At 59.8% G+C, this 10,379-nt stretch overlaps 2 non-coding genes across 2 annotated transcripts; both read left to right on the top strand.

Moving 5' to 3' along the window:
• Positions 1-6,314: 6,314 nt before the first annotated feature.
• On the top strand, positions 6,315-8,129 carry LOC142790691 (small subunit ribosomal RNA). The gene has a single exon (XR_012889704.1). It is a non-coding gene; the product is annotated as a small subunit ribosomal RNA (ribosomal RNA).
• Positions 8,130-9,848: 1,719 nt separating this feature from the next.
• Positions 9,849-10,001, top strand: LOC142790599 (5.8S ribosomal RNA). Its single transcript, XR_012889629.1, has one exon. It is a non-coding gene; the product is annotated as a 5.8S ribosomal RNA (ribosomal RNA).
• The last annotated feature ends 378 nt before the right edge of the window (positions 10,002-10,379 follow it).

Here is a 10,379-nt window from a genome sequence, read left to right as displayed (position 1 = left end):
CTCACTCGATCGCCATGTCTGTTAGCCACAGTTTTCCCGGTGGTGCCGCACCCGGGCTCGCCCCGGCTGACGCAGTTTTCGCGCCGCCCCGGCAGACGCGGTTTTCGCGCCGCCCCGGCTGACGCGGTTTTTGCCGCCCCGGCTGACGCAGTTCGGACTTGGCACTTTTTGGGCTGAGCCTGGCTGGCGGCCCACTCACTCGATCGCCATGTCTGTTTGCCACAGTCTTCCCGGTGGTGCCGCACCCGGGCTCGCCCCGGCAGACGCGTTTTTTTTTTCTTTCGCCCCGGCAGACGTGGTTCCCCCCCCCCCCCTTTTCGCTCGCCCCGGCTGACGAGGTTTTCGCGCCGCCCCGGCTGACGCAGTTTTCGCGCCGCCCCGGCTGACGCGGTTTCGTGCCGCCCCGGCTGACGCGGTTTTCGCGCCGCCCCGGCTGACGCGGTTTTTGCGTCGCCCCGGCTGACACGGTTCGGACTTTGCACTTTTCGGCTGTGCCTGGCTGGCGGCCCACTCACTCGATCGCCATGTCTGTTTGCCACAGTTTTCCCGGTGGTGCCGCACCCGGGCTTGCCCCGGCAGACGCGTTTTTTTTTTTCTTTTCGCCCCGGCTGACGCAGTTTTCGCCCCGCCCCGGCTGACGCGGTTTCGTGCCGCCCCGGCAGACGCGGTTTTTTGCGCCGCCCCGGCTGACGCGGTTTTTGCCGCCCCGGCTGACGCAGTTCGGACTTTGCACTTTTTGGCTGAGCCTGGCTGGCGGCCCACTCACTCGATCGCCATGTCTGTTTGCCACAGTTTTCCCGGTGGTGCCGCACCCGGGCTCGCCCCGGCAGACGCGTTTTTTTTTTTCCTTCGCCCCGGCAGACGTGGTTCCCCCCCCCCCTCCGTCTTTCTTTTTGTTTTTTTTTTCGCCGCGGCTGAAGTGGATTTTTCGGTGCCTCGACGCCCCGGTAGTCGCGGTTTTTCCGTTTCCGCACGGCCCCGGCTGACGCTGCTCGGTCACAGTCGCCTTTTGTGAGGATTGCAGACTTCTTGAGCGCGGGTGTTTTTTTTTGTTGTTGTTGTTGTTTTATTACGCATTCGCTCCAGCAGACGCTGTTTAGACTTTTTGTTTCCTCTTTTATCCTGCGACGAGGTGACGAGGTTTATTCGGTGCCCCGCCGCCCCGGCTGAAGTGATTTTTCCTGTCCCGTGCCGCCCCGGCTGACGCGGTTGGGACTTCGCGTTTGTTCGGCCGCCACGGGTTTTGGCGCACTCGCTCGGTTGCTTGTTGTTGCCACTTGTTGCGAACCCAGGTTTCTTGAGCGAGCGCGGGCGTTTTTTCTTCCTTTCTTTCTTTGTTCTATGTGTTAGCGAATCGGCCTTTAATATCACACGAGGACTCACAACCAACAATTTTCAGTTTGAAGTGTAAAAAATCTGCAGGTGTTGACGTAACTGACTTGCCCCGTACCCTTGAGTACATCCATGAAGTTCTCGTAGTACTACTAAATCGCATTATTCCAAGTGGAGAAATTCCCATAAACTTGCAAACCTCTACACGAAAATCGGTGCGCGTGATAAAGTTGAAAATTATCGTCCGATATCAAATGTGCCTTCTATAACACAAATTCTAGGAAAAAAAAAAAAACACTTGTTCGCCGTTTTCTGCGCCGTGACTGGCAGCACTCCGGCGAAGCGAAACGGGGTCGATTCGAGCACGATATCGGCGTCTTTCGACGTGCTCGCCGGCGACCGTCGCACGAGTACGTCGCACGAGCGCGTCTGCCGGGGCGCCGTTTGCGAAGCCGACGCAAAAGTGGGAACCGCCGCTCGGATGATCGCCGCTTTCGGCAGAGTGAGTGTTGGCACTCCGGGGAAGCGAAACAGCGTGAATGCGCCCACGAAATCGGCGTATTTTGAAGTGCCCGCCGGCGACCGTCGCACGAGTACGGTAAACCGCGTCAGCCGGGGCGTAGTTCGGGACGCCGACGAAAAAGTGGGAAGCGCAACTCGGATCTTCGCCGTTTTTGCAGGAGTGAGTGGCGGCCCTCCTGCGAGACCAAGAAGCATCGATTCGTGCACGAATTCGGCGCCTTTCGACGTGATCGCCGGCGACCGTCGCTCGAGTAGGGCAAACCGCGTCTGCCGGGGCGGGCTTCGGGACGCCGATGCGAAAGTGGGAAACGCTGCTCGGATGTTCGCCGTTTTTGGCCGAGTGAGTGCTGGCACTCGGGCGAAGCCAAACGGGGCCGATTACGGCACGATATCGGCGTCTTTCGACGTGCCCGGCGGCGACCGTCGCACGAGTACGGTAAACCGCGTCAGCCCGGGCGGAGTTCGGGACGCCGATGCGAAAGTGGAGAACGCCGCTCGGATCTTCGCCGTTTTTGGAGGAGTGAGTGGCGGCACTCCGGAGAAGCCAAGGAGCGCCAATTAGCGCACGATATCGGCGTCTTTCGACGCGCTCGCCGGCGACCGTCGAACGAGTAGGGCAAACCGCGTCTGCCGGGGCGGGGTTTACGACGCCGACGCAAAAGTGGGAACCGCCGCTCGGATGTTGGCCGTTTTTGGCAGAGTGAGTGCTGGCACACCGGCGACGCGAAAGAGCGCGAAAGCGCCCACGAAAGTGGCGTATTTGGACGTGCTTGACGGCGACCGCTGCAGGAGTACGAAAAACCACGTCAGCCGGGGCGAGCGACCCACGGCGGTCTGGGTGCTTATCGCTGCTATTATAGGGGCACCCCGGCAGACGCAGAAAAAAAAATTTTTTTTCGACCTTCTTTTTTGCTGGTCGAGCTCGGGTAACCCAGGTCGCAATGGGAGCCGCGCACGAAAGCGGCGTCGCGAGACGCGTTCGCGGTCGCTAGTCGCACGAGCTCGGCAACCGCGTCAGCCGGCGCGGAGTTCGGGATGCCGACGGCTAAGTGGGTACCGCTGCTCGGATGTTCGCCGTTTTTGGCCGAGTGAGTGCTGGCACTCCGGCGAAGCGAAACGGGGCCGATTCGGGCACGATATCGGCGTATTTCGACGTGCTCGCCGGCGACCGTCGCACGAGTACGGCAAAGCGCGTCTGCCGGGGCGAGGTTTGCGATGCCGACGAAAAAGTGGGAAGCGCCGCTCGGATCTTCGCCGTTTTTGCAGGAGTGAGTGGCGGCCCTCCTGCGAGACCAAGAAGCATCGACTCGCGCACGATATCGGTGTCTTTCGACGTGCCCGCCGGCCACCGCCGCACGAGTACGGCAAACCGCGTATGCCGGGGCGGGGTTGGCGACGCCGACGCAAAAGTGGGAACCGCCACTAGGATGTTCGCCGTTTTTGGCAGAGTGAGTGCTGGCACACCGGCGACGCGAAAGAGCGCGAAAGCGCCCACGAAAGTGGCGTATTTGGACGTGCTTGACGGCGACCGCTGCAGGAGTACGAAAAACCACGTCAGCCGGGGCGAGCGACCCACGGCGGTCTGGGTGCTTATCGCTGCTATTATAGGGGCACCCCGGCAGACGCAGAAAAAAAAAATTTTTTTTCGACCTTCTTTTTTGCTGGTCGAGCTCGGGTAACCCAGGTCGCAATGGGAGCCGCGCACGAAAGCGGCGTCGCGAGACGCGTTCGCGGTCGCTAGTCGCACGAGCTCGGCAACCGCGTCAGCCGGCGCGGAGTTCGGGATGCCGACGGCTAAGTGGGTACCGCTGCTCGGATGTTCGCCGTTTTTGGCCGAGTGAGTGCTGGCACTCCGGCGAAGCGAAACGGGGCCGATTCGGGCACGATATCGGCGTATTTCGACGTGCTCGCCGGCGACCGTCGCACGAGTACGGCAAAGCGCGTCTGCCGGGGCGAGGTTTGCGATGCCGACGAAAAAGTGGGAAGCGCCGCTCGGATCTTCGCCGTTTTTGCAGGAGTGAGTGGCGGCCCTCCTGCGAGACCAAGAAGCATCGACTCGCGCACGATATCGGTGTCTTTCGACGTGCCCGCCGGCCACCGCCGCACGAGTACGGCAAACCGCGTATGCCGGGGCGGGGTTGGCGACGCCGACGCAAAAGTGGGAACCGCCACTAGGATGTTCGCCGTTTTTGGCAGAGTGAGTGCTGGCACTCCGGCGAAGCGAAAGAGCGCGAATGCGCCCACGAAAGTGGCGTGTTTGGACGTGCTTGACGACGACCACCGCAGGAAAACGAAAAACCACGTCAGCCGGGGCGAGCGACCCATGGCGGTCTGGGTGCTTATCGCTGCTATTATAGGGGCACCCCGGCAGACGCAAAAAAAAAAAAATTTTTTTTCGACATTCTTTCTTGCTCGTCGACCTCGGGTGACCCAGGTCGCAGTGGGAGCCGCGCACGAAAGCGGCGTCGCGAGACGGCTTCGCGGTCGCTAGTCGCACGAGCTCGGCAACCGCGTCTGCCGGGGCGGAGTTCGGGACGCCGACGGCTAAGTGGGAACCGCCGCTCGGATGTTCGCCGTTTGTGGCCGAGTGAGTGCTGGCACTCCGGCGAAGCCAAACGGGGCCGATTCCGGCACGATATCGGCGTCTTTCTACGTGCTCGCCGGCGACCGTCGCACGAGTACGGCAAAGTGCGTCTGCCGGGGCGGGGTTTGCGACGCGTACGCAATAGTGAGAACCGTCGCTCGGATGTTCGTCGTCTTTCGCCGAGCCAGTGCTGGCACTCCGGCGAAGCCGAACGGAGCCGATTCGGGCACGATATCGGCGTCTTTCCACGTGCTCGCCGGCGACCGTCGCACGAGTACGGTAAACCGCGTCAGCCGGGGCGGAGTTCGGGACGCCGATGCGAAAGTGGGAAGCGCCGCTCGGATCTTCGCCGTTTTTGGAGGAGTCAGTGGCGGCACTCCGGTGAAGCCAAGGTGCGCCAATTCGCGCACGATATCGGCGTCTTTCGACGTGCCCGCCGGCCACCGTCGCACGAGTACGGCAAACCTCGTCTGCCGGGGCGGGGTTTGCGACGCCGACGCAAAAGTGGGAACCGCCGCTCGGATGTTCGCCGTTTTTGGCAGAGTGAGTGCTGGCACTCCGGCGAAGCGAAAGAGCGTGAATGCGCCCACGAAAGTAGCGTATTTGGACGTGCTTGACGGCGACCGCCGCAGGAGTACGAAAAACCACGTCAGCCGGGGCGAGCGACCCACGGCGGTCTGGGTGCTTATCGCTGCTATTATAGGGGCACCCCGGCAGACGCAGAAAGAAAAAAAAAAAAAATGGGGACATGGCGTGCGTCACCGTGCGGCTTCGCAGCGTTGCCGAAGTCGCCGAGCCCTTCGACTGAGCCGAACGGCGGACAGGGAACGTTGGTCGGCCGTTCTAACCTGTCGGTGCCACGCCGAGACGTCGTTAAGGAAAACCGCGTCGTGGGCCTCTACGACGCCGTCGAGTCGTTGTACGTTTGGTGTCCAGCGTGTCGGCGGCGAGTAGCGGACACGTCGTTCACGACTTCGGTCTTTCGCAGTCGACGCGAACTTGCGGAGAGTCGTGGTGCCTCACGTTTTCGGCAGAAACCGCGGCGGAATTTTCCCGTGCGTGCGCGCACGACCTCGGTGCTGTGCCGTCAGCGTAGTGTTGCACAAACTCGTGGCCTACCCAAGGTGCGGTACGTTTGCGGCCGTATCCTCGGTGGGAATTTCGTGAGTAGGGTCGCAAATTCTACGACCTCGGCGGGTTTGAGAGCGACGTAGACTTGTGGCACGCTCAACGTGCCACACGTTTCGGGGCACACCCGCGGTGAAATTTTCTCGAGTACGCTCGTATTAGTGCCCAAGGAGGTCTGGGTACTTATCGCTGCTATTATGTGGGGGTTCTCGTGAGCGGCGTACGCGAAAGCGACCGGGTGTCTGATATGCGGCGGGCTTCGGCCTCGTCAAGCGTGTCCTCGGGTCTGCTCCAGGGGAATCCACGGCAGTCGTCTGCAGCCTCATCCGCTTGATGCGTTAGGGGCTGGTTGTCGGACGGTGCCGTTTTACCACGATATCGAGGTGTGTTCCGTGTCGTCCTCGGGCGATTCAGATGCGAAAGCGCCGAAGACGCGGGCGTGACCCGTCGTCTGGCGGCTTTGCAGTCTCGGCTCCGTTGCTAGTTCCGGCCGGTCCACCGACAGTGCAGCGGGCTTGGGCAACCCGCACGGCGCGACCGAGTCGATGCAACGAAAAAGAGCGAGCATGAACGTGCTTCTTGCCGCACGGCTCCCACTCGTCTTTCGGGAAGGTTGTGCCGTAGCGAGCTCGAACGCCGTCATCTCGGAGTGCAAAATAAGCGTGTTGGGGCGCCTGAAGGTGGCCTCCGCCGCACACAGACTGCGTCCGGCCCGCCGAAGGCGAGGACGGACGCGCAGTCGAACGATTACCTGGTTGATCCTGCCAGTAATCATATGCTTGTCTCAAAGATTAAGCCATGCATGTCTAAGTACATGCCGAAATAAGGCGAAACCGCGAATGGCTCATTAAATCAGTTATGGTTCCTTAGATCGTTTCTTCCTACTTGGATAACTGTGGCAATTCTAGAGCTAATACATGCAGTGAGCCTGGAGCCCTTTGGGTAACGGGTGCTTTTATTAGACCAAGATCGATCGGGTTTCGGCCCGTATTGTGTGGTGACTCTGGATAACTTTGTGCTGATCGCATGGCCACGAGCCGGCGACGTTTCTTTCAAGTGTCTGCCTTATCAACTTTCGATGGTAGGTTACTTGCTTACCATGGTTGTTACGGGTAACGGAGAATCAGGGTTCGATTCCGGAGAGGGAGCCTGAGAAACGGCTACCACATCCAAGGAAGGCAGCAGGCGCGCAAATTACCCACTCCCGGCACGGGGAGGTAGTGACGAAAAATAACAATACGGGACTCTTTTGAGGCCCCGTAATTGAAATGAGTACACTCTAAATCCTTTAACGAGGATCAATTGGAGGGCAAGTCTGGTGCCAGCAGCCGCGGTAATTCCAGCTCCAATAGCGTATACTAAAGCTGCTGCGGTTAAAAAGCTCGTAGTTGGATCTCAGTTCCAGACGAGTAGTGCATCTACCCGATGCGACGGCTCGGACTGAACATCATGCCGGTTCTTTCTTGGTGCACTTCATTGTGTGCCTCGAGATGGCCGGTGCTTTTACTTTGAAAAAATTAGAGTGCTCAACGCAGGCGAGTCGCCTGAATAAACTTGCATGGAATAATAGAACAAGACCTCGTTTCTGTTCTGTTGGTTTTTGGAATACGAGGTAATGATTAAGAGGGACGGACGGGGGCATTCGTATTGCGGCGCTAGAGGTGAAATTCTTGGACCGTCGCAAGACGAACTACTGCGAAAGCATTTGCCAAGAATGTTTTCATTGATCAAGAACGAAAGTCAGAGGTTCGAAGGCGATCAGATACCGCCCTAGTTCTGACCATAAACGATGCCAACCAGCGATCCGCCTGAGTTACTCAAATGACTCGGCGGGCAGCTTCCGGGAAACCAAAGTATTTGGGTTCCGGGGGAAGTATGGTTGCAAAGCTGAAACTTAAAGGAATTGACGGAAGGGCACCACCAGGAGTGGAGCCTGCGGCTTAATTTGACTCAACACGGGAAAACTTACCCGGCCCGGACACTGGGAGGATTGACAGATTGAGAGCTCTTTCTTGATTCGGTGGATGGTGGTGCATGGCCGTTCTTAGTTGGTGGAGCGATTTGTCTGGTTAATTCCGATAACGAACGAGACTCTAGCCTATTAAATAGGTGCGGGGTTCCCAGCACCTTACAACCTTCTTAGAGGGACAAGCGGCTCCTAGCCGCACGAAACAGAGCAATAACAGGTCTGTGATGCCCTTAGATGTCCGGGGCCGCACGCGCGCTACACTGAAGGAAGCAGCGTGTCTTTATCCCTGTCTGAAAAGACTGGGTAACCCGTGGAACTTCTTTCGTGATTGGGATAGGGGCTTGCAATTGTTCCCCTTGAACGAGGAATTCCCAGTAAGCGCGAGTCATAAGCTCGCGTTGATTACGTCCCTGCCCTTTGTACACACCGCCCGTCGCTACTACCGATTGAATGATTTAGTGAGGTCTTCGGACCGATGTCCGGCGCGGCCTTTCGGTTGCGCCGGTCTGTTGGAAAGATGACCAAACTTGATCATTTAGAGGAAGTAAAAGTCGTAACAAGGTTTCCGTAGGTGAACCTGCGGAAGGATCATTAACGGATTGTGAAGGGTGAGCGCCTCAGCTGCGTCTGCGCCCGACACTTTCTGCCGCTGACCCCGTTTGGACGCGGGGTCGGCTTTTCCCCACGGGGCTGCCTGAATGTGGAGCGGCACCCCGTGACAAATTGTTGCGCCCAGCGGACGCCAACACCGCGACCTTGGACGGTCGGCCAGGTGGCGGACGCGGGTACAAACGGCGCAACGCACTCATAGGTCGGCTTTCGACCCGCCACTGCACCGTGGCTCGAAGCGCTCGAAATGCGCGACCCGACCGCTGCGGGACCGCCTAGTACTGTAAACAGGAGCGGCGGAGCGCGAACGGCGAGTCGTGGTTACGTCGGTAGAAGGCGAGGCTGCGCGTTCCCGAAACGCCAGCCGAGTGCCCTCCCGACCGTTCGAGCGTGCAAGAACGAGACCCGACAATCGCGCGGCGACTGCCAAGTACGAGAGGAACGGCACAAGCGTCGGCGGTCGGTCAAGGAACTGGCGATGTGACGGGTCCGCTGTGCACCAGTGCATACCGTCCCGCCGTCCGCGGCAAGCGCCTCCGCGTCCTCGGGTGACGGAGGCTGCCGGTCGGTTCTTGCAGGCGAGGGATCTCGCTGGCACCGGTTCGCGTTGACGCGCGGCCGGTCATGGCACGGCGATGCGACGGCCGAGGTGCGCAGTACTCGATGGAGGAACCGCACGCTCCGATGACCGTCCCGCCCTCCGCGGCGTATGCGTACCGACCGTAATGGTTGCAGCAGCGCCGGCCGGCTTTTGAATTCGCCACACGAAACACGGTGCGAGATCGCGGTTAGGGGAGCGTCGACGTTGCCAGGCGTTTTGCTTGCTGCCGAGGGAAAGGCGGCACGGCCACGTCGCGCTCGTCGCGATTAGCGGGTCTGCGCGCTTTGGGAAGGTGCCGCAACGACTTGCCGAAAGAGGAAGCACGGAAGAACGAGGGACTTGGACGTCCCGACAATTGAACGCACTTGCGGCCAGGCCCTTGCTGGCTTCGTTCTTCCGCCTCGAGTAGGCTCGTACGCGGCTCCGGCGCCGAAAGTGGTCCTTGGCACCGACTTCGGTGGACGTGGGAAGTGCCGCGCAAGTACGGCGCGCCTGGCTCCACCTGTTGGCTAAAGTAGGCAGCCGGATCGGCATTTTGGTGTGCGGTGGCAAACCGTGGATGCGAAAAAAGCTTGTGCGATTTCGTGGAACAAAAAGCGGGGGTCCCCCTTTTTATGCGGAGGAGACCGACCCGCCTGCCGTGGTGAACCGCGACGCCACGGTAAAAACGGGAGAGGCTTGTCGATGGGACCGTGCATCCCGCGCTCCACGGAGGCCGGGAGGCGGCCGCCCGAGGAAATGTGTAGCCGTCGAGGCCCGCATCTGCGTGCACTCTTATCCAAATGGGTGTACCGCAGGCATTTTCTGGTTAGGCGGGCCAATGAGAGCGAGCACACAACGATACCTACGGGTCCGGCTTGGAGAACCGGCTTCGACGCCTCCCGAGTATTTATAGAGGGGTGGACCACGAAAGCACTCGCAAGTAGCGAAAGCGAAACGCCGTCCGAAACACACCGTTTGCTCGATTTGCGGCAGCCGAAAAAGGCGCGGCAGAGTTTTGGAGTCCAAGCGTGCGCTGAAAAGCGCCCTTCTTGGCCACTGTTTGGCCGAGTGCCAGAAACGTTTGGTTTTGACTGTACGGAATTGAACAAACACTTTTTCACGACTCTAAGCGGTGGATCACTCGGTTCTCGGGTCGATGAAGAACGCAGCCAGCTGCGAGACTTGGTGTGAATTGCAGGACACACTGAGCACTGATTCTTTGAACGCACATTGCGGCCTTGGGTCTTCCCTTGGCTTCGTCTGTCTGAGGGTCGGATCACATATCAAGAGAGCCTTCGGCGCACAAGGGAACGTGAGCCGTCGACTCGTTTTGACCGCGTCGGCAACACGGACAGCACGCTGAACACCTCACAGCGAGCGCCAACAGCGGCCACTCAAGGGCGAGACGGTGGCGACCGTCGTGCCAGAGCCCAACCGAAACGGGGGCGACCGACTGCATTGAGGATGTGGCACCTCGTTGAGACCGCCGCAGGACTTCGAGTCGGAAGGAAGCCTGCAGGGAAAGTGCGGTCGAGGTTGCGTACTCCTCTCTGCGACCGGGCGCGCAAGAGCTGCGAGAGCCACGGACGCGCAACTTTAACGCACGGTAAACACGAGGAGCGAAAGCCGGCCAGCAAAGCTTCTCCAGCCGT

This window comes from Rhipicephalus microplus, unplaced genomic scaffold (genome assembly GCF_043290135.1).
Source record: "Rhipicephalus microplus isolate Deutch F79 unplaced genomic scaffold, USDA_Rmic scaffold_117, whole genome shotgun sequence".
Taxonomy (NCBI): Eukaryota; Metazoa; Arthropoda; class Arachnida; order Ixodida; family Ixodidae; genus Rhipicephalus; species Rhipicephalus microplus.
This window is presented reverse-complemented; position numbering and strand designations above follow the sequence as displayed.